Consider the following 23,674-nt stretch of genomic DNA (forward strand, 5'->3'; position numbering starts at 1 on the left):
CCATGTTATGTTACATAGTTACATAGTTAGTACGGTCGAAAAAAGACATATGTCCATCAAGTTCAACCAGGGAATTAAGGGGTAGGGGTGTGGCGCGATATTGGGGAAGGGATGAGATTTTATATTTCTTCATAAGCATTAATCTTATTTTGTCAATTAGGAACATTCAGCACCCACCCGCTATCAAGGCAGCTGCCTATCATGTCATGCCCTACCTGCACAGGTGTGCTGGCTACTCAAATGATCCAATTAAGGAGGCCATTTAGTCAGCAGCAGCAGAAGTCCTGTGCCTGGACGCTCCAACAGCGGCCAGACACAAGCAGAAGCAGAAGCAGCAGAAGCACTAGCAGCAGCACCACCTTTTGTTTTTTGGCTGCAGCAGCAGCAAGGCCCACAGGGCTGGCTAGCTGGCTAGCCAGCAAGCAGGTAGCAATGAAAGTAGGAATCTTTCTTTTTAACCCTGTAAGGGGGTGGTGCACTGTACCCGAAGATACTGCCATATCGGGTCAATGCATAGGGCGACGGAAGCAAGCTTCGAAATCGGCCCCCGTTCTCAAAAATCCATTTAATATATGGTCCCCAGATAGGGGACGTATCAGATATTAAACTGATAAGAACAGATACTACACTTGATCTTAGCCAAAAGGCCGAGAAGCGATAACCGTGAAAGGGGCGGGCCCAACAAGGTGCCCTTCATGGGCACTATCACTGCTTGCTGTCAGGGAGGCTGCCAGACAATTTTCCATGCACACTCTGGGCTGGGGGGCAGTCAACCACCAGTACACACAGCAGAACCTAAACCCATACCATTATTGCTAAGCAGCAAGACAGGGGCCCATTGCACTCCCACGGGGCCTTTTTAAATGCAATCCATAACCCGGATTTGCCAGGAACCCTTCTTACTCCTCCTACTTGCATGTGACACTGGGCTTAGGATCTGCATAGGAAACACACACACAAGCACACACCTACCTTTGTTGCCTGCAGATGCCTCCTTGGCTGTCCCCAAACGGTATCAAACCAACACCCACGGGAAGCTGTAAGCATAGAGGACATGCCTGCACCCCATTGGACTTACCTGTGTGGGTTAAACCCGGGTTATTTGACAACCTATGGCGGTGATGGTTCTGCTCAGGCAGAGCAGTGCTGATGCTCCTCATAAAGCTGTCGCTGCTGTGAAGGTTCTAGGTGACATCACAAATCCCTATGGTTACATACACAACAAAGCTGGGTTGTTGTTGTTTACACTCTGCAAGGCCTGTGGAAGTGAGTGACATCATAGCACTGTAGTTCTGAGGGTTCTAGATGGATGCAACAATCTCCTGTTGCTTCTATGAAGGCCATAATAGACGACATCACCAAACAGCTCCATAGTCACATACACAGCAAAGGAGAGATGTTGTTTACACCTAGTGATGTCACTGGTTTTGAGTGACATCACAGCACAGTGCTAAGGCTCCTGGGCCTGGACACAGCAGCGGCTGCAATATCTCAACAGAGAATACGTTTATATATATATGTGTGTGTGTGCGCGTATATATATATATATATATATATATATATATATATATATATATATTTCTCCGCCGAAATCACTTTTAAACCCATTTCCACCTTTTTTTCCCTTCTCTTCCTCTTACTTTTTTTTCACGTTTTTTTACATTTTTCTCCTTTTCGCCTCTTTTCTGGGCGTATTATTCTTCTTTTTCTTCTTTTTTTTCGTCTAATGCATACCCCATCAGTGCAGCAATGCTTATTCAATACCGCCAGCAGATGGAGACACTGGGGGATAATTTTCTAAGGATTTATACTGATTTTTCCTGTCTGAATTTGTCGCACAGAAAGTTGCAGGCCAAATATGTGTGACATTTCTGCGACTTTAGCTTCTAGAGCATTTTTACAACATTATACATAGGTGCTGAATACATAAAAAGCGACTGTTCAGCGACAGACAAGTCGCATCGGCTGAAAGTAGGCCAGAATGTCAGTCCATGTTGGAGCAGGTTTAGATACAGTCTAAAGTATAGATCTCAAAGTCTGTGCACAGAATTTAGCAAGGGCCTCGCACCTTCTGATGCATCAGGTAGGTGCACAATAGCATAGCCTAACCCTCTGTACTTTGGTCTATATTGATGCGGGACATAGACAGCCAGCTGATGACCAATCCATTAGTGCAATGGATGGCTGGAAGCATTTGTCTTTGCCTTTGCAATACCACAGAAGCAATGCATGGTCAATGTACAGCAATGACACACCTGTGTGAACAGCCAGGAGACCCCCCCCCCCCCCATGTTATGTTACATAGTTACATAGTTAGTACGGTCGAAAAAAGACATATGTCCATCAAGTTCAACCAGGGAATTAAGGGGTAGGGGTGTGGCGCGATATTGGGGAAGGGATGAGATTTTATATTTCTTCATAAGCATTAATCTTATTTTGTCAATTAGGAACATTCAGCACCCACCCGCTATCAAGGCAGCTGCCTATCATGTCATGCCCTACCTGCACAGGTGTGCTGGCTACTCAAATGATCCAATTAAGGAGGCCATTTAGTCAGCAGCAGCAGAAGTCCTGTGCCTGGACGCTCCAACAGCGGCCAGACACAAGCAGAAGCAGAAGCAGCAGAAGCAGCAGCAGCACCACCTTTTGTTTTTTGGCTGCAGCAGCAGCAAGGCCCACAGGGCTGGCTAGCTGGCTAGCCAGCAAGCAGGTAGCAATGAAAGTAGGAATCTTTCTTTTTAACCCTGTAAGGGGGTGGTGCACTGTACCCGAAGATACTGCCATATCGGGTCAATGCATAGGGCGACGGAAGCAAGCTTCGAAATCGGCCCCCGTTCTCAAAAATCCATTTAATATATGGTCCCCAGATAGGGGACGTATCAGATATTAAACTGATAAGAACAGATAAGGTTTCAACAAAATTTTATTGAATAAATAAGAAACCATACAAAATTTAAAATGCAAAATAATAAAAGGTTCACAAAAGTTTTAAAATACAAATAATAAAACCAGTAATAAAAGGAGAAAAAATAAAAATGGCAGGATAAAACATTATACAAATGTCATAAAAACTGATTATACTGTTATTTCGTTCCATAGAGGCAGACACCACATGGATGCTGCCTCGCTGGCCCCCAACTGTTTCTTGTCTCTTAGGTAATAGATGTACATCTCACTCAGGGCCAGCTTTATACAGTTTTTAACATCAATAAAATCATGTTTAAAAAGTAAGATGTTCCTAACTTTCCAGATGGCATTTTTAAAACAATTAATAATCATCCAGCAGATCATCTGCTGTTTAAAATTGGGGCAGTTAAAAAGACCGTAAAAGACACATTCGTGATTAAAATGTTTTAGGCCGCAGGCCCACTTCAAAAGTGGGCCTACCTTCCTCCAAAGCTCCCGTGCAAAAGGGCAGTTCCAAAATATGTGCAGCACCGTTTCGTCCACTCCGCAGCCATCTCTCGGGCACTTGGCTCTCGCCACCAGTCCTCGCCTGTGCTGGAACTCACGAGTAGGGAGGCACTGGTGGACGATTGCCCAGGCAAGATCCCTGTGTACATTCGCCAGAAACTTCCCGTACACGTTCCGCCATACCTTTTTGGATCTTGCCTGTGTGAAATTGGACACTGCCAGGGTAACCTCACTCCGCCTGAGGACCTTTGATACCTTTCTCTGGTCCCCCAGTATGTCAGGCTCCAAATCTTGGAGACCTAGGAGCCTGACTGTCTTTTCCAACACCACATAATGTTTTGGGGGACACAGAAGCACCGGAGCGTTCAGAGGGATGCGCAACCATCTTTTAAAAACCATGCCCGCAGCGTACCTTAAAAAGCAGCTAAAAATGCCATCGGATTTAATAATTTTAAAACAGAAACAGAAATACTTTATGTAAAAGAAAGTAAAAAGGTTAGGAACATCTTTCCCGCCATTATCTTTACTTTTGTACATAAAATCACGCTTTAATTTCTCCATTTTTGAACCCCATAAAAAAGTAAAAACAATTCTAGTTACTTTTTTAATGTATAAAATAGATGGAGGAAATACCATGGCAATGTATAGCATAATAGGGAGTAAAACCATCTTTATTATTAAAATCTTCCCCTCCATGGTAAGGTTTCTAAGATTCCACATTAAAATCTTCTTCTCCATCTTAGCTATAGCTGAATCCCAGTTAGGGCTCCCATCATTGACCTGGTTAAAAACAATACCTAAAACTTTAATTTGATCCTGTTGCATTGTGACTCCTGGGGTGATGGATGAATCCCAGGAGCCAATATAAAAACAGTCACATTTATCTGTGTTTAGCTTAAAACCAGAGACCTCGCAGAAATAGCTGGTGTTCCTCAATGCCCCCCTCATGGATGGAGAGTCCGGGCACAGTATGGTGACATCATCCATGTACCCCAACACCTTTAGATGGGTCCCTCCTCCACCAGGTATCGGTACGCCTCTTACTACCCGGTCTTTTCTGAGGAGGGCCATCAGTGGTTCGATTGCGCAAATAAAAAGGAGTGGGGACAGGGGGCAGCCCTGTTTGACACCTGATAAAAGAGGAACACCGCTGGTTAAAAAGCCATTAACAGAGACTTGACTAAAACAGGATCGGTATAAAAGCATGATTCGGCTTAAAATCGTTTCAGGCACTGCCATCTTTTTAAGAACTAAAAACAGGTATTCATGGGAGACCCTATCAAAGGCTTTTTCAAAGTCTAAGGATAAAATTGCTACAGTTTGATTTCTATCCTTAAAATACCATAAAACATCTCTTAAAATATTTAGGGATTCAGCTATAGACCTTCCAGGTACCCCACAAACCTGATTTGGGTGAATTAATTTATGAATAAAAGGTTTAAAACGGACAGCTAATAACTTGGCTAAAACTTTATAATCGACATTTAAAAGTGTGATGGGGCGCCAATTTTTTAGCATATCCTTTTCACCCTTTTTAAAAAGTAATGATACAATCCCCCTCCTCCAGGAAGGGGGAAGTTCATTAACAATAAAAGTTTCTTTATACAATAAAACCATATCATCCTTTAAAATATCCCAAAAAGCTAAATAAAATTCGATGGGTAAACCATCTTCCCCAGGGGCCTTCCCACTAGAAAAACTTTTAAAAACAAATAAAAGTTCATCTAAGTTAAGATCACCGGATAAAACCTCCTGGTCTAAAACATCTAGCTTAAAATCAAGGGAATTAAGAACATGTTCTAAAAAGGATGGATTAAGATCTTTCTTATTAAAAAGAAGCTGGTAGAAGTTAAAAACTGCATCTAACATGCCTTTTGGAGTGGATTCACCCTCAAGGTTTTGGATGATATCCCTCCTATTCATCACTTTTTTAAAAAAGAAACGGGAACATTTCTCGCCCTCCTCCAGGTGCTGCACATGTGAGTTAAAAATGATTTGTTTCCCTTTCTTTTCTATGGCATGTTTTATTTCAGTTTTAAGGTTTAAAATATCATTTTCTACATCCATACCAGCTTCTTTCAATTTAAAAAGTACATTTAAACGCATGTTAAGAACATAAAACCACTGTTTTTCCATTTTTGCCTTCTTCTTACCTGCTTTGATAAAAAAAAATCTGATTTTAGATTTGGTGCCCTCCCACCAGTGCAGCATAGGCTCGTGGGGTTTTCTTTGTGATTGCCAGCATTGGTAGGTCCGCACAAACTTCTCTTTTATCTCAGGGTCCTCTAGGAGTGTGGTGTTTAATCTCCAGAGGCCCCTTTTTGCTTTTTGCTCCCCCTCTAGCTCCAGGCCCACCAAGAGGAGCTTATGATCAGAGAAGATATTCTGCTCGAGCGTGCATTTCAGGGGTTTAAAAGCTCTAGAGGAAAAAATAAAATCGATTCTGGAGCTCACTCTTCCATTGGACCATGTGGCGCCTGGGTCCTCCGGCAAGAGATCCTTCCAGCAATCTTTCAAATTAAAATCATCAATAAAATTTTTAAGCAGGTAAGAAGTGCGGTCTTTACGATTAATATCCCCACCCTGCCGGTGTTCCCCATCACGTATGCAGTTAAAATCACCTCCCACCAGCAGGGGGGAAGACCCAACACAAAACAGTGGTAAAATTTCAAATAGTTCTGCCCGCTCCTGTTTATCAGGAGGGGCATACACATTTAAAACACGAATTAAAAGTCCATTAAAATATAGATGAATTAAAAGAGCTCTGCCAGGCACAATCTCAGTTACTGTATGAATAGAAAAGGACTGGCCTCGGCAGAGCAGCCCAACACCCACAGAACGACAGTCATTTGCACCGGACCATATGGATGGGCCCAGCTTCCAGTCTTCTTTTAAGTCTTTATAGTCCATTTTACTAGGGATTCCACATTCTTGTAGCAGGCAAAGGTAAAAGTCACATGTCTCTAGATAAGAAAATAAAGCAGCCCTGCGATCAGGGCTCTTTAAGGACCTCACATTGAGTGAGGCAATTTTTACAGGGATAGGCATAGTTTATGGAGAGTCCGTGCTTGGAGAATCAAAGTCAATAATAAGCTGCGTACCGTCATCCCCCGCCTGCGGGGTCATCAGCTCCTTGATGTTCTGAGGGTCGGAGCTTGAGATCGATGATGCCCCGACCCTGAGCTCGCTCTCGTCCGAACTACGGCACGCCGCTTTCCTTTGAATGTCTTCCTCTTCTTCTCTTTGTCTTTTAAATGTCACACTGCTGTCCATATCCTCTGTGTTGCTCTCACTCGATGTAATCTCTGGCCCCCGGCTGATGGATCTGCGTCTTCTTTCATCATTTGACGACTGGAACTGCTGCACAGGGGCCTGTGAGGCCTCTTTTCCGGAACCTTTGCCGCTACCTTGGGAAGTTTTCATCGCTTGTTCCCCAGCAAGCGTTGCTGAGGACTGTTGCTCCAACTTCCCCATCGATCGACGATGGCCAGTTTTACCCACCGGGTCCACTGCTGGCGGGGCAGCAAACCCTGGTTTGGCGCCACTTGTCTTCTTGGCCCTGTCCTGTATAGGCGGAGTAACAGGACCGGGCTCAGACCTGGCCACCTGGCTCCCCTTCCGGCGGGCTTTCACCGGGGCCTCTTCGTCCGGAGCAGGGCGACCCTGGGCCAAGCCAGTACCTGGCTTATGCTGCAATTTTGGGTCCACTTTTGCCCCCACCGAGGCCCGTCGGCTGCCACCCGCCACAGGTGAGCCCCCTTCAGAAGTTTCGGCGGGCTCTTGAGCCAGGTAGGAAGTCGATCGACGTCTTTCAATTTCCCGGGCAGTAAACTCGATCACCCGCCCGGGCTTCGTGGAATCCCCATGGCCTCCCCCTAGCACTACCACCGGTGGGCCCCCCGATGGAGCACCAGAGGTCTTGGGCCTGGACCCATCAGTACCTGCCATCTGGGGTTTGGGCATCTTAAAAAAGGACGTCTTTTGTCCTGTCCCCTCTTTGGGTGGGCCCAGCCTTGACCCACCCATCGTAGTTTTTGCTTTATGGGGACAGGAATTAAAATCGTGATTTTCCTCTCCGCAGAGGTTGCACCTTATCGTATGGCTACATCTTGAGGCTATGTGACCTTCTTGGCCACACCTATTGCAGCGAATCACACGCTCCGCGCCGCAGGTCTCCTGGGTGTGGCCAAACCTCAAGCAATTTCGGCAATACATAGGCATTTGAGGATAGAACAGGAAGCCCCGAACTCTCCCGATGGCAAAATTTGGGGGCGGATGGCAAAGACCCCCAATACCACCGGGATCCTTACGGAGCTTGACCCAGAACTTCCTCTTGCCGTTCCAGAACCGCACGGAGTTCAAGATTTTGTTTGCGAATCGCACCTCTTCGCAGTATCGCCGAAGAAAAGTGGCTATATCCTCCGTGGTCACATGAGGGCTGTGCATAGCCACCACCAACGGTATATGTTCCTCACCATAGAGGAACTGGAACGAAAGACCGTCGAGTCGATCGTCCCTCTGGTCCGCACCAGACAAGGTTGCATAGATGTTATCGCAACACGCCGTGGCCGTGAAGGTGACGGTATACAGGCCACGGCTTTCCTGGTCATTTAGACACAGGATGTCCTCCCTATTGAGGCGGAAGTAGTCAAGAAGAATCACCTCCGCAATGAAGCGGAGGTTCTTCAACTGACGATGGCTCTCCGACACCTCTATGCGGATGGTATTTCGCATCGACATTTCCCCAGAGGGGAAAGCCCAGGAGAACGGCATCTTCCACACCCAGGGACTAAGCCCCTTCCCCAATAGCAGCAGGGGCTCGGAATCCCGCTATAAAAGCGGAACCCTTACCCAAGGCAGAGGTCGGGGGTACCCTAGGTGCTTCCGAAGCTACAGGTAACGCTCAACGTACCGAAAATGCCTTCTGAGACACAAGGTCCCAGAGACAGGGGGATCGCAACCCGTTGTCCGTGGACTAAGCCCGCTCCCCAATAGCAGCAAGGGGGTGAAGTCCCTCCGTAAGGAGAGACAATCCCCCAAGGCCGAGAAGCGGGGTACCACAGACACCTTCCGACCAGACCAAATGCAGATACTACACTTGATCTTAGCCAAAAGGCCGAGAAGCGATAACCGTGAAAGGGGCGGGCCCAACAAGGTGCCCTTCATGGGCACTATCACTGCTTGCTGTCAGGGAGGCTGCCAGACAATTTTCCATGCACACTCTGGGCTGGGGGGCAGTCAACCACCAGTACACACAGCAGAACCTAAACCCATACCATTATTGCTAAGCAGCAAGACAGGGGCCCATTGCACTCCCACGGGGCCTTTTTAAATGCAATCCATAACCCGGATTTGCCAGGAACCCTTCTTACTCCTCCTACTTGCATGTGACACTGGGCTTAGGATCTGCATAGGAAACACACACACAAGCACACACCTACCTTTGTTGCCTGCAGATGCCTCCTTGGCTGTCCCCAAACGGTATCAAACCAACACCCACGGGAAGCTGTAAGCATAGAGGACATGCCTGCACCCCATTGGACTTACCTGTGTGGGTTAAACCCGGGTTATTTGACAACCTATGGCGGTGATGGTTCTGCTCAGGCAGAGCAGTGCTGATGCTCCTCATAAAGCTGTCGCTGCTGTGAAGGTTCTAGGTGACATCACAAATCCCTATGGTTACATACACAACAAAGCTGGGTTGTTGTTGTTTACACTCTGCAAGGCCTGTGGAAGTGAGTGACATCATAGCACTGTAGTTCTGAGGGTTCTAGATGGATGCAACAATCTCCTGTTGCTTCTATGAAGGCCATAATAGACGACATCACCAAACAGCTCCATAGTCACATACACAGCAAAGGAGAGATGTTGTTTACACCTAGTGATGTCAGTGGTATTGAGTGACATCACAGCACAGTGCTAAGGCTCCTGGGTCTGGACACAGCAGCGGCTGCAATATCTCAACGGAGAATACGTTTATATATATGTGTGTGTGTGCGCGTATATATATATATATATATATATATATATATATATATATATATATTTCTCCGCCGAAATCACTTTTAAACCCATTTCCACCTTTTTTTCCCTTCTCTTCCTCTTACTTTTTTTTCACGTTTTTTTACGTTTTTCTCCTTTTCGCCTCTTTTCTGGGCGTATTATTCTTCTTTTTCTTCTTTTTTTTCGTCTAATGCATACCCCATCAGTGCAGCAATGCTTATTCAATACCGCCAGCAGATGGAGACACTGGGGGATAATTTTCTAAGGATTTATACTGATTTTTCCTGTCTGAATTTGTCGCACAGAAAGTTGCAGGCCAAATATGTGTGACATTTCTGCGACTTTAGCTTCTAGAGCATTTTTACAACATTATACATAGGTGCTGAATACATAAAAAGCGACTGTTCAGCGACAGACAAGTCGCATCGGCTGAAAGTAGGCCAGAATGTCAGTCCATGTTGGAGCAGGTTTAGATACAGTCTAAAGTATAGATCTCAAAGTCTGTGCACAGAATTTAGCAAGGGCCTCGCACCTTCTGATGCATCAGGTAGGTGCACAATAGCATAGCCTAACCCTCTGTACTTTGGTCTATATTGATGCGGGACATAGACAGCCAGCTGATGACCAATCCATTAGTGCAATGGATGGCTGGAAGCATTTGTCTTTGCCTTTGCAATACCACAGAAGCAATGCATGGTCAATGTACAGCAATGACACACCTGTGTGAACAGCCAGGAGACCCCCCCCCCCCCCCATGTTATGTTACATAGTTACATAGTTAGTACGGTCGAAAAAAGACATATGTCCATCAAGTTCAACCAGGGAATTAAGGGGTAGGGGTGTGGCGCGATATTGGGGAAGGGATGAGATTTTATATTTCTTCATAAGCATTAATCTTATTTTGTCAATTAGGAACATTCAGCACCCACCCGCTATCAAGGCAGCTGCCTATCATGTCATGCCCTACCTGCACAGGTGTGCTGGCTACTCAAATGATCCAATTAAGGAGGCCATTTAGTCAGCAGCAGCAGAAGTCCTGTGCCTGGACGCTCCAACAGCGGCCAGACACAAGCAGAAGCAGAAGCAGCAGAAGCAGCAGCAGCACCACCTTTTGTTTTTTGGCTGCAGCAGCAGCAGCAAGGCCCACAGGGCTGGCTAGCTGGCTAGCCAGCAAGCAGGTAGCAATGAAAGTAGGAATCTTTCTTTTTAACCCTGTAAGGGGGTGGTGCACTGTACCCGAAGATACTGCCATATCGGGTCAATGCATAGGGCGACGGAAGCAAGCTTCGAAATCGGCCCCCGTTCTCAAAAATCCATTTAATATATGGTCCCCAGATAGGGGACGTATCAGATATTAAACTGATAAGAACAGATACTACACTTGATCTTAGCCAAAAGGCCGAGAAGCGATAACCGTGAAAGGGGCGGGCCCAACAAGGTGCCCTTCATGGGCACTATCACTGCTTGCTGTCAGGGAGGCTGCCAGACAATTTTCCATGCACACTCTGGGCTGGGGGGCAGTCAACCACCAGTACACACAGCAGAACCTAAACCCATACCATTATTGCTAAGCAGCAAGACAGGGGCCCATTGCACTCCCACGGGGCCTTTTTAAATGCAATCCATAACCCGGATTTGCCAGGAACCCTTCTTACTCCTCCTACTTGCATGTGACACTGGGCTTAGGATCTGCATAGGAAACACACACAAGCACACACCTACCTTTGTTGCCTGCAGATGCCTCCTTGGCTGTCCCCAAACGGTATCAAACCAACACCCACGGGAAGCTGTAAGCATAGAGGACATGCCTGCACCCCATTGGACTTACCTGTGTGGGTTAAACCCGGGTTATTTGACAACCTATGGCGGTGATGGTTCTGCTCAGGCAGAGCAGTGCTGATGCTCCTCATAAAGCTGTCGCTGCTGTGAAGGTTCTAGGTGACATCACAAATCCCTATGGTTACATACACAACAAAGCTGGGTTGTTGTTGTTTACACTCTGCAAGGCCTGTGGAAGTGAGTGACATCATAGCACTGTAGTTCTGAGGGTTCTAGATGGATGCAACAATCTCCTGTTGCTTCTATGAAGGCCATAATAGACGACATCACCAAACAGCTCCATAGTCACATACACAGCAAAGGAGAGATGTTGTTTACACCTAGTGATGTCAGTGGTATTGAGTGACATCACAGCACAGTGCTAAGGCTCCTGGGCCTGGACACAGCAGCGGCTGCAATATCTCAACGGAGAATACGTTTATATATATGTGTGTGTGTGCGCGTATATATATATATATATATATATATATATATATATATATTTCTCCGCCGAAATCACTTTTAAACCCATTTCCACCTTTTTTTCCCTTCTCTTCCTCTTACTTTTTTTTCACGTTTTTTTACGTTTTTCTCCTTTTCGCCTCTTTTCTGGGCGTATTATTCTTCTTTTTCTTCTTTTTTTTCGTCTAATGCATACCCCATCAGTGCAGCAATGCTTATTCAATACCGCCAGCAGATGGAGACACTGGGGGATAATTTTCTAAGGATTTATACTGATTTTTCCTGTCTGAATTTGTCGCACAGAAAGTTGCAGGCCAAATATGTGTGACATTTCTGCGACTTTAGCTTCTAGAGCATTTTTACAACATTATACATAGGTGCTGAATACATAAAAAGCGACTGTTCAGCGACAGACAAGTCGCATCGGCTGAAAGTAGGCCAGAATGTCAGTCCATGTTGGAGCAGGTTTAGATACAGTCTAAAGTATAGATCTCAAAGTCTGTGCACAGAATTTAGCAAGGGCCTCGCACCTTCTGATGCATCAGGTAGGTGCACAATAGCATAGCCTAACCCTCTGTACTTTGGTCTATATTGATGCGGGACATAGACAGCCAGCTGATGACCAATCCATTAGTGCAATGGATGGCTGGAAGCATTTGTCTTTGCCTTTGCAATACCACAGAAGCAATGCATGGTCAATGTACAGCAATGACACACCTGTGTGAACAGCCAGGAGACCCCCCCCCCCCCATGTTATGTTACATAGTTACATAGTTAGTACGGTCGAAAAAAGACATATGTCCATCAAGTTCAACCAGGGAATTAAGGGGTAGGGGTGTGGCGCGATATTGGGGAAGGGATGAGATTTTATATTTCTTCATAAGCATTAATCTTATTTTGTCAATTAGGAACATTCAGCACCCACCCGCTATCAAGGCAGCTGCCTATCATGTCATGCCCTACCTGCACAGGTGTGCTGGCTACTCAAATGATCCAATTAAGGAGGCCATTTAGTCAGCAGCAGCAGAAGTCCTGTGCCTGGACGCTCCAACAGCGGCCAGACACAAGCAGAAGCAGAAGCAGCAGAAGCAGCAGCAGCACCACCTTTTGTTTTTTGGCTGCAGCAGCAGCAAGGCCCACAGGGCTGGCTAGCTGGCTAGCCAGCAAGCAGGTAGCAATGAAAGTAGGAATCTTTCTTTTTAACCCTGTAAGGGGGTGGTGCACTGTACCCGAAGATACTGCCATATCGGGTCAATGCATAGGGCGACGGAAGCAAGCTTCGAAATCGGCCCCCGTTCTCAAAAATCCATTTAATATATGGTCCCCAGATAGGGGACGTATCAGATATTAAACTGATAAGAACAGATACTACACTTGATCTTAGCCAAAAGGCCGAGAAGCGATAACCGTGAAAGGGGCGGGCCCAACAAGGTGCCCTTCATGGGCACTATCACTGCCTGCTGTCAGGGAGGCTGCCAGACAATTTTCCATGCACACTCTGGGCTGGGGGGCAGTCAACCACCAGTACACACAGCAGAACCTAAACCCATACCATTATTGCTAAGCAGCAAGACAGGGGCCCATTGCACTCCCACGGGGCCTTTTTAAATGCAATCCATAACCCGGATTTGCCAGGAACCCTTCTTACTCCTCCTACTTGCATGTGACACTGGGCTTAGGATCTGCATAGGAAACACACACACAAGCACACACCTACCTTTGTTGCCTGCAGATGCCTCCTTGGCTGTCCCCAAACGGTATCAAACCAACACCCACGGGAAGCTGTAAGCATAGAGGACATGCCTGCACCCCATTGGACTTACCTGTGTGGGTTAAACCCGGGTTATTTGACAACCTATGGCGGTGATGGTTCTGCTCAGGCAGAGCAGTGCTGATGCTCCTCATAAAGCTGTCGCTGCTGTGAAGGTTCTAGGTGACATCACAAATCCCTATGGTTACATACACAACAAAGCTGGGTTGTTGTTGTTTACACTCTGCAAGGCCTGTGGAAGTGAGTGACATCATAGCACTGTAGTTCTGAGGGTTCTAGATGGATGCAACAATCTCCTGTTGCTTCTATGAAGGCCATAATAGACGACATCACCAAACAGCTCCATAGTCACATACACAGCAAGGAGAGATGTTGTTTACACCTAGTGATGTCAGTGGTATTGAGTGACATCACAGCACAGTGCTAAGGCTCCTGGGCCTGGACACAGCAGCGGCTGCAATATCTCAACGGAGAATACGTTTATATATATGTGTGTGTGTGCGCGTATATATATATATATATATATATATATATATATATATATATATATTTCTCCGCCGAAATCACTTTTAAACCCATTTCCACCTTTTTTTCCCTTCTCTTCCTCTTACTTTTTTTTCACGTTTTTTTACGTTTTTCTCCTTTTCGCCTCTTTTCTGGGCGTATTATTCTTCTTTTTCTTCTTTTTTTTCGTCTAATGCATACCCCATCAGTGCAGCAATGCTTATTCAATACCGCCAGCAGATGGAGACACTGGGGGATAATTTTCTAAGGATTTATACTGATTTTTCCTGTCTGAATTTGTCGCACAGAAAGTTGCAGGCCAAATATGTGTGACATTTCTGCGACTTTAGCTTCTAGAGCATTTTTACAACATTATACATAGGTGCTGAATACATAAAAAGCGACTGTTCAGCGACAGACAAGTCGCATCGGCTGAAAGTAGGCCAGAATGTCAGTCCATGTTGGAGCAGGTTTAGATACAGTCTAAAGTATAGATCTCAAAGTCTGTGCACAGAATTTAGCAAGGGCCTCGCACCTTCTGATGCATCAGGTAGGTGCACAATAGCATAGCCTAACCCTCTGTACTTTGGTCTATATTGATGCGGGACATAGACAGCCAGCTGATGACCAATCCATTAGTGCAATGGATGGCTGGAAGCATTTGTCTTTGCCTTTGCAATACCACAGAAGCAATGCATGGTCAATGTACAGCAATGACACACCTGTGTGAACAGCCAGGAGACCCCCCCCCCCCCCCATGTTATGTTACATAGTTACATAGTTAGTACGGTCGAAAAAAGACATATGTCCATCAAGTTCAACCAGGGAATTAAGGGGTAGGGGTGTGGCGCGATATTGGGGAAGGGATGAGATTTTATATTTCTTCATAAGCATTAATCTTATTTTGTCAATTAGGAACATTCAGCACCCACCCGCTATCAAGGCAGCTGCCTATCATGTCATGCCCTACCTGCACAGGTGTGCTGGCTACTCAAATGATCCAATTAAGGAGGCCATTTAGTCAGCAGCAGCAGAAGTCCTGTGCCTGGACGCTCCAACAGCGGCCAGACACAAGCAGAAGCAGAAGCAGCAGAAGCAGCAGCAGCACCACCTTTTGTTTTTTGGCTGCAGCAGCAGCAAGGCCCACAGGGCTGGCTAGCTGGCTAGCCAGCAAGCAGGTAGCAATGAAAGTAGGAATCTTTCTTTTTAACCCTGTAAGGGGGTGGTGCACTGTACCCGAAGATACTGCCATATCGGGTCAATGCATAGGGCGACGGAAGCAAGCTTCGAAATCGGCCCCCGTTCTCAAAAATCCATTTAATATATGGTCCCCAGATAGGGGACGTATCAGATATTAAACTGATAAGAACAGATACTACACTTGATCTTAGCCAAAAGGCCGAGAAGCGATAACCGTGAAAGGGGCGGGCCCAACAAGGTGCCCTTCATGGGCACTATCACTGCTTGCTGTCAGGGAGGCTGCCAGACAATTTTCCATGCACACTCTGGGCTGGGGGGCAGTCAACCACCAGTACACACAGCAGAACCTAAACCCATACCATTATTGCTAAGCAGCAAGACAGGGGCCCATTGCACTCCCACGGGGCCTTTTTAAATGCAATCCATAACCCGGATTTGCCAGGAACCCTTCTTACTCCTCCTACTTGCATGTGACACTGGGCTTAGGATCTGCATAGGAAACACACACACAAGCACACACCTACCTTTGTTGCCTGCAGATGCCTCCTTGGCTGTCCCCAAACGGTATCAAACCAACACCCACGGGAAGCTGTAAGCATAGAGGACATGCCTGCACCCCATTGGACTTACCTGTGTGGGTTAAACCCGGGTTATTTGACAACCTATGGCGGTGATGGTTCTGCTCAGGCAGAGCAGTGCTGATGCTCCTCATAAAGCTGTCGCTGCTGTGAAGGTTCTAGGTGACATCACAAATCCCTATGGTTACATACACAACAAAGCTGGGTTGTTGTTGTTTACACTCTGCAAGGCCTGTGGAAGTGAGTGACATCATAGCACTGTAGTTCTGAGGGTTCTAGATGGATGCAACAATCTCCTGTTGCTTCTATGAAGGCCATAATAGACGACATCACCAAACAGCTCCATAGTCACATACACAGCAAAGGAGAGATGTTGTTTACACCTAGTGATGTCAGTGGTATTGAGTGACATCACAGCACAGTGCTAAGGCTCCTGGGCCTGGACACAGCAGCGGCTGCAATATCTCAACGGAGAATACGTTTATATATATGTGTGTGTGTGCGCGTATATATATATATATATATATATATATATATATATATATATATATATTTCTCCGCCGAAATCACTTTTAAACCCATTTCCACCTTTTTTTCCCTTCTCTTCCTCTTACTTTTTTTTCACGTTTTTTTACGTTTTTCTCCTTTTCGCCTCTTTTCTGGGCGTATTATTCTTCTTTTTCTTCTTTTTTTTCGTCTAATGCATACCCCATCAGTGCAGCAATGCTTATTCAATACCGCCAGCAGATGGAGACACTGGGGGATAATTTTCTAAGGATTTATACTGATTTTTCCTGTCTGAATTTGTCGCACAGAAAGTTGCAGGCCAAATATGTGTGACATTTCTGCGACTTTAGCTTCTAGAGCATTTTTACAACATTATACATAGGTGCTGAATACATAAAAAGCGACTGTTCAGCGACAGACAAGTCGCATCGGCTGAAAGTAGGCCAGAATGTCAGTCCATGTTGGAGCAGGTTTAGATACAGTCTAAAGTATAGATCTCAAAGTCTGTGCACAGAATTTAGCAAGGGCCTCGCACCTTCTGATGCATCAGGTAGGTGCACAATAGCATAGCCTAACCCTCTGTACTTTGGTCTATATTGATGCGGGACATAGACAGCCAGCTGATGACCAATCCATTAGTGCAATGGATGGCTGGAAGCATTTGTCTTTGCCTTTGCAATACCACAGAAGCAATGCATGGTCAATGTACAGCAATGACACACCTGTGTGAACAGCCAGGAGACCCCCCCCCCCCCCATGTTATGTTACATAGTTACATAGTTAGTACGGTCGAAAAAAGACATATGTCCATCAAGTTCAACCAGGGAATTAAGGGGTAGGGGTGTGGCGCGATATTGGGGAAGGGATGAGATTTTATATTTCTTCATAAGCATTAATCTTATTTTGTCAATTAGGAACATTCAGCACCCACCCGCTATCAAGGCAGCTGCCTATCATGTCATGCCCTACCTGCACAGGTGTGCTGGCTACTCAAATGATCCAATTAAGGAGGCCATTTAGTCAGCAGCAGCAGAAGTCCTGTGCCTGGACGCTCCAACAGCGGCCAGACACAAGCAGAAGCAGAAGCAGCAGCAGCACCACCTTTTGTTTTTTGGCTGCAGCAGCAGCAAGGCCCACAGGGCTGGCTAGCTGGCTAGCCAGCAAGCAGGTAGCAATGAAAGTAGGAATCTTTCTTTTTAACCCTGTAAGGGGGTGGTGCACTGTACCCGAAGATACTGCCATATCGGGTCAATGCATAGGGCGACGGAAGCAAGCTTCGAAATCGGCCCCCGTTCTCAAAAATCCATTTAATATATGGTCCCCAGATAGGGGACGTATCAGATATTAAACTGATAAGAACAGATACTACACTTGATCTTAGCCAAAAGGCCGAGAAGCGATAACCGTGAAAGGGGCGGGCCCAACAAGGTGCCCTTCATGGGCACTATCACTGCTTGCTGTCAGGGAGGCTGCCAGACAATTTTCCATGCACACTCTGGGCTGGGGGGCAGTCAACCACCAGTACACACAGCAGAACCTAAACCCATACCATTATTGCTAAGCAGCAAGACAGGGGCCCATTGCACTCCCACGGGGCCTTTTTAAATGCAATCCATAACCCGGATTTGCCAGGAACCCTTCTTACTCCTCCTACTTGCATGTGACACTGGGCTTAGGATCTGCATAGGAAACACACACACAAGCACACACCTACCTTTGTTGCCTGCAGATGCCTCCTTGGCTGTCCCCAAACGGTATCAAACCAACACCCACGGGAAGCTGTAAGCATAGAGGACATGCCTGCACCCCATTGGACTTACCTGTGTGGGTTAAACCCGGGTTATTTGACAACCTATGGCGGTGATGGTTCTGCTCAGGCAGAGCAGTGCTGATGCTCCTCATAAAGCTGTCGCTGCTGTGAAGGTTCTAGGTGACATCACAAATCCCTATGGTTACATACACAACAAAGCTGGGTTGTTGTTGTTTACACTCTGCAAGGCCTGTGGAAGTGAGTGACATCATAGCACTGTAGTTCTGAGGGTTCTAGATGGATGCAACAATCTCCTGTTGCTTCTATGAAGGCCATAATAGACGACATCACCAAACAGCTCCATAGTCACATACACAGCAAAGGAGAGATGTTGTTTACACCTAGTGATGTCAGTGGTATTGAGTGACATCACAGCACAGTGCTAAGGCTCCTGGGCCTGGACACAGCAGCGGCTGCAATATCTCAACGGAGAATACGTTTATATATATGTGTGTGTGTGCGCGTATATATATATATATATATGTATATATATATATATATATTTCTCCGCCGAAATCACTTTTAAACCCATTTCCACCTTTTTTTCCCTTCTCTTCCTCTTACTTTTTTTTCACGTTTTTTTACGTTTTTCTCCTTTTCGCCTCTTTTCTGGGCGTATTATTCTTCTTTTTCTTCTTTTTTTTCGTCTAATGCATACCCCATCAGTGCAGCAATGCTTATTCAATACCGCCAGCAGATGGAGACACTGGGGGATAATTTTCTAAGGATTTATACTGATTTTTCCTGTCTGAATTTGTCGCACAGAAAGTTGCAGGCCAAATATGTGTGACATTTCTGCGACTTTAGCTTCTAGAGCATTTTTACAACATTATACATAGGTGCTGAATACATAAAAAGCGACTGTTCAGCGACAGACAAGTCGCATCGGCTGAAAGTAGGCCAGAATGTCAGTCCATGTTGGAGCAGGTTTAGATACAGTCTAAAGTATAGATCTCAAAGTCTGTGCACAGAATTTAGCAAGGGCCTCGCACCTTCTGATGCATCAGGTAGGTGCACAATAGCATAGCCTAACCCTCTGTACTTTGGTCTATATTGATGCGGGACATAGACAGCCAGCTGATGACCAATCCATTAGTGCAATGGATGGCTGGAAGCATTTGTCTTTGCCTTTGCAATACCACAGAAGCAATGCATGGTCAATGTACAGCAATGACACACCTGTGTGAACAGCCAGGAGACCCCCCCCCATGTTATGTTACATAGTTACATAGTTAGTACGGTCGAAAAAAGACATATGTCCATCAAGTTCAACCAGGGAATTAAGGGGTAGGGGTGTGGCGCGATATTGGGGAAGGGATGAGATTTTATATTTCTTCATAAGCATTAATCTTATTTTGTCAATTAGGAACATTCAGCACCCACCCGCTATCAAGGCAGCTGCCTATCATGTCATGCCCTACCTGCACAGGTGTGCTGGCTACTCAAATGATCCAATTAAGGAGGCCATTTAGTCAGCAGCAGCAGAAGTCCTGTGCCTGGACGCTCCAACAGCGGCCAGACACAAGCAGAAGCAGAAGCAGCAGAAGCAGCAGCAGCACCACCTTTTGTTTTTTGGCTGCAGCAGCAGCAAGGCCCACAGGGCTGGCTAGCTGGCTAGCCAGCAAGCAGGTAGCAATGAAAGTAGGAATCTTTCTTTTTAACCCTGTAAGGGGGTGGTGCACTGTACCCGAAGATACTGCCATATCGGGTCAATGCATAGGGCGACGGAAGCAAGCTTCGAAATCGGCCCCCGTTCTCAAAAATCCATTTAATATATGGTCCCCAGATAGGGGACGTATCAGATATTAAACTGATAAGAACAGATACTACACTTGATCTTAGCCAAAAGGCCGAGAAGCGATAACCGTGAAAGGGGCGGGCCCAACAAGGTGCCCTTCATGGGCACTATCACTGCCTGCTGTCAGGGAGGCTGCCAGACAATTTTCCATGCACACTCTGGGCTGGGGGGCAGTCAACCACCAGTACACACAGCAGAACCTAAACCCATACCATTATTGCTAAGCAGCAAGACAGGGGCCCATTGCACTCCCACGGGGCCTTTTTAAATGCAATCCATAACCCGGATTTGCCAGGAACCCTTCTTACTCCTCCTACTTGCATGTGACACTGGGCTTAGGATCTGCATAGGAAACACACACACAAGCACACACCTACCTTTGTTGCCTGCAGATGCCTCCTTGGCTGTCCCCAAACGGTATCAAACCAACACCCACGGGAAGCTGTAAGCATAGAGGACATGCCTGCACCCCATTGGACTTACCTGTGTGGGTTAAACCCGGGTTATTTGACAACCTATGGCGGTGATGGTTCTGCTCAGGCAGAGCAGTGCTGATGCTCCTCATAAAGCTGTCGCTGCTGTGAAGGTTCTAGGTGACATCACAAATCCCTATGGTTACATACACAACAAAGCTGGGTTGTTGTTGTTTACACTCTGCAAGGCCTGTGGAAGTGAGTGACATCATAGCACTGTAGTTCTGAGGGTTCTAGATGGATGCAACAATCTCCTGTTGCTTCTATGAAGGCCATAATAGACGACATCACCAAACAGCTCCATAGTCACATACACAGCAAGGAGAGATGTTGTTTACACCTAGTGATGTCAGTGGTATTGAGTGACATCACAGCACAGTGCTAAGGCTCCTGGGCCTGGACACAGCAGCGGCTGCAATATCTCAACGGAGAATACGTTTATATATATGTGTGTGTGTGCGCGTATATATATATATATATATATATATATATATATATATATATATATTTCTCCGCCGAAATCACTTTTAAACCCATTTCCACCTTTTTTTCCCTTCTCTTCCTCTTACTTTTTTTTCACGTTTTTTTACGTTTTTCTCCTTTTCGCCTCTTTTCTGGGCGTATTATTCTTCTTTTTCTTCTTTTTTTTCGTCTAATGCATACCCCATCAGTGCAGCAATGCTTATTCAATACCGCCAGCAGATGGAGACACTGGGGGATAATTTTCTAAGGATTTATACTGATTTTTCCTGTCTGAATTTGTCGCACAGAAAGTTGCAGGCCAAATATGTGTGACATTTCTGCGACTTTAGCTTCTAGAGCATTTTTACAACATTATACATAGGTGCTGAATACATAAAAAGCGACTGTTCAGCGACAGACAAGTCGCATCGGCTGAAAGTAGGCCAGAATGTCAGTCCATGTTGGAGCAGGTTTAGATACAGTCTAAAGTATAGATCTCAAAGTCTGTGCACAGAATTTAGCAAGGGCCTCGCACCTTCTGATGCATCAGGTAGGTGCACAATAGCATAGCCTAACCCTCTGTACTTTGGTCTATATTGATGCGGGACATAGACAGCCAGCTGATGACCAATCCATTAGTGCAATGGATGGCTGGAAGCATTTGTCTTTGCCTTTGCAATACCACAGAAGCAATGCATGGTCAATGTACAGCAATGACACACCTGTGTGAACAGCCAGGAGACCCCCCCCCCCCCCCCATGTTATGTTACATAGTTACATAGTTAGTACGGTCGAAAAAAGACATATGTCCATCAAGTTCAACCAGGGAATTAAGGGGTAGGGGTGTGGCGCGATATTGGGGAAGGGATGAGATTTTATATTTCTTCATAAGCATTAATCTTATTTTGTCAATTAGGAACATTCAGCACCCACCCGCTATCAAGGCAGCTGCCTATCATGTCATGCCCTACCTGCACAGGTGTGCTGGCTACTCAAATGATCCAATTAAGGAGGCCATTTAGTCAGCAGCAGCAGAAGTCCTGTGCCTGGACGCTCCAACAGCGGCCAGACACAAGCAGAAGCAGAAGCAGCAGAAGCAGCAGCAGCACCACCTTTTGTTTTTTGGCTGCAGCAGCAGCAAGGCCCACAGGGCTGGCTAGCTGGCTAGCCAGCAAGCAGGTAGCAATGAAAGTAGGAATCTTTCTTTTTAACCCTGTAAGGGGGTGGTGCACTGTACCCGAAGATACTGCCATATCGGGTCAATGCATAGGGCGACGGAAGCAAGCTTCGAAATCGGCCCCCGTTCTCAAAAATCCATTTAATATATGGTCCCCAGATAGGGGACGTATCAGATATTAAACTGATAAGAACAGATACTACACTTGATCTTAGCCAAAAGGCCGAGAAGCGATAACCGTGAAAGGGGCGGGCCCAACAAGGTGCCCTTCATGGGCACTATCACTGCTTGCTGTCAGGGAGGCTGCCAGACAATTTTCCATGCACACTCTGGGCTGGGGGGCAGTCAACCACCAGTACACACAGCAGAACCTAAACCCATACCATTATTGCTAAGCAGCAAGACAGGGGCCCATTGCACTCCCACGGGGCCTTTTTAAATGCAATCCATAACCCGGATTTGCCAGGAACCCTTCTTACTCCTCCTACTTGCATGTGACACTGGGCTTAGGATCTGCATAGGAAACACACACACAAGCACACACCTACCTTTGTTGCCTGCAGATGCCTCCTTGGCTGTCCCCAAACGGTATCAAACCAACACCCACGGGAAGCTGTAAGCATAGAGGACATGCCTGCACCCCATTGGACTTACCTGTGTGGGTTAAACCCGGGTTATTTGACAACCTATGGCGGTGATGGTTCTGCTCAGGCAGAGCAGTGCTGATGCTCCTCATAAAGCTGTCGCTGCTGTGAAGGTTCTAGGTGACATCACAAATCCCTATGGTTACATACACAACAAAGCTGGGTTGTTGTTGTTTACACTCTGCAAGGCCTGTGGAAGTGAGTGACATCATAGCACTGTAGTTCTGAGGGTTCTAGATGGATGCAACAATCTCCTGTTGCTTCTATGAAGGCCATAATAGACGACATCACCAAACAGCTCCATAGTCACATACACAGCAAAGGAGAGATGTTGTTTACACCTAGTGATGTCAGTGGTATTGAGTGACATCACAGCACAGTGCTAAGGCTCCTGGGCCTGGACACAGCAGCGGCTGCAATATCTCAACGGAGAATACGTTTATATATATGTGTGTGTGTGCGCGTATATATATATATATATATATATATATATATATATATATATATTTCTCCGCCGAAATCACTTTTAAACCCATTTCCACCTTTTTTTCCCTTCTCTTCCTCTTCCTTTTTTTTCACGTTTTTTTTACGTTTTTCTCCTTTTCGCCTCTTTTCTGGGCGTATTATTCTTCTTTTTCTTCTTTTTTTTCGTCTAATGCATACCCCATCAGTGCAGCAATGCTTATTCAATACCGCCAGCAGATGGAGACACTGGGGGATAATTTTCTAAGGATTTATACTGATTTTTCCTGTCTGAATTTGTCGCACAGAAAGTTGCAGGCCAAATATGTGTGACATTTCTGCGACTTTAGCTTCTAGAGCATTTTTACAACATTATACATAGGTGCTGAATACATAAAAAGCGACTGTTCAGCGACAGACAAGTCGCATCGGCTGAAAGTAGGCCAGAATGTCAGTCCATGTTGGAGCAGGTTTAGATACAGTCTAAAGTATAGATCTCAAAGTCTGTGCACAGAATTTAGCAAGGGCCTCGCACCTTCTGATGCATCAGGTAGGTGCACAATAGCATAGCCTAACCCTCTGTACTTTGGT

The 23,674-nt window shown here is 46.0% G+C and overlaps 8 non-coding genes and 1 pseudogene across 8 annotated transcripts; all 9 read right to left on the minus strand.

The window, feature by feature from the left end:
• Positions 1 to 468: 468 nt before the first annotated feature.
• Positions 469 to 659, minus strand: LOC130308410 (U2 spliceosomal RNA). The gene has a single exon (XR_008857390.1). It is a non-coding gene; the product is annotated as a U2 spliceosomal RNA (small nuclear RNA).
• A 2,093-nt stretch (positions 660 to 2,752) lies between these two features.
• On the minus strand, positions 2,753 to 2,938 carry LOC130308476 (U2 spliceosomal RNA). The gene has a single exon (XR_008857451.1). It is a non-coding gene; the product is annotated as a U2 spliceosomal RNA (small nuclear RNA).
• Positions 2,939 to 8,324: 5,386 nt separating this feature from the next.
• LOC130308506 (U2 spliceosomal RNA) lies at positions 8,325 to 8,542 on the minus strand (annotated as a pseudogene).
• A 2,095-nt stretch (positions 8,543 to 10,637) lies between these two features.
• LOC130308411 (U2 spliceosomal RNA) lies at positions 10,638 to 10,828 on the minus strand. Its single transcript, XR_008857391.1, has one exon. It is a non-coding gene; the product is annotated as a U2 spliceosomal RNA (small nuclear RNA).
• Positions 10,829 to 12,910: 2,082 nt separating this feature from the next.
• Positions 12,911 to 13,101, minus strand: LOC130308412 (U2 spliceosomal RNA). The gene has a single exon (XR_008857392.1). It is a non-coding gene; the product is annotated as a U2 spliceosomal RNA (small nuclear RNA).
• Positions 13,102 to 15,192: 2,091 nt separating this feature from the next.
• On the minus strand, positions 15,193 to 15,383 carry LOC130308414 (U2 spliceosomal RNA). Its single transcript, XR_008857393.1, has one exon. It is a non-coding gene; the product is annotated as a U2 spliceosomal RNA (small nuclear RNA).
• Positions 15,384 to 17,467: 2,084 nt separating this feature from the next.
• Positions 17,468 to 17,658, minus strand: LOC130308415 (U2 spliceosomal RNA). Its single transcript, XR_008857394.1, has one exon. It is a non-coding gene; the product is annotated as a U2 spliceosomal RNA (small nuclear RNA).
• A 2,080-nt stretch (positions 17,659 to 19,738) lies between these two features.
• On the minus strand, positions 19,739 to 19,929 carry LOC130308416 (U2 spliceosomal RNA). Its single transcript, XR_008857395.1, has one exon. It is a non-coding gene; the product is annotated as a U2 spliceosomal RNA (small nuclear RNA).
• Positions 19,930 to 22,021: 2,092 nt separating this feature from the next.
• LOC130308417 (U2 spliceosomal RNA) lies at positions 22,022 to 22,212 on the minus strand. Its single transcript, XR_008857396.1, has one exon. It is a non-coding gene; the product is annotated as a U2 spliceosomal RNA (small nuclear RNA).
• Positions 22,213 to 23,674: the final 1,462 nt, after the last annotated feature.

The sequence above is a fragment of the Hyla sarda genome, unplaced genomic scaffold (assembly GCF_029499605.1).
Source record: "Hyla sarda isolate aHylSar1 unplaced genomic scaffold, aHylSar1.hap1 scaffold_148, whole genome shotgun sequence".
Classification (NCBI taxonomy): Eukaryota; Metazoa; Chordata; class Amphibia; order Anura; family Hylidae; genus Hyla; species Hyla sarda.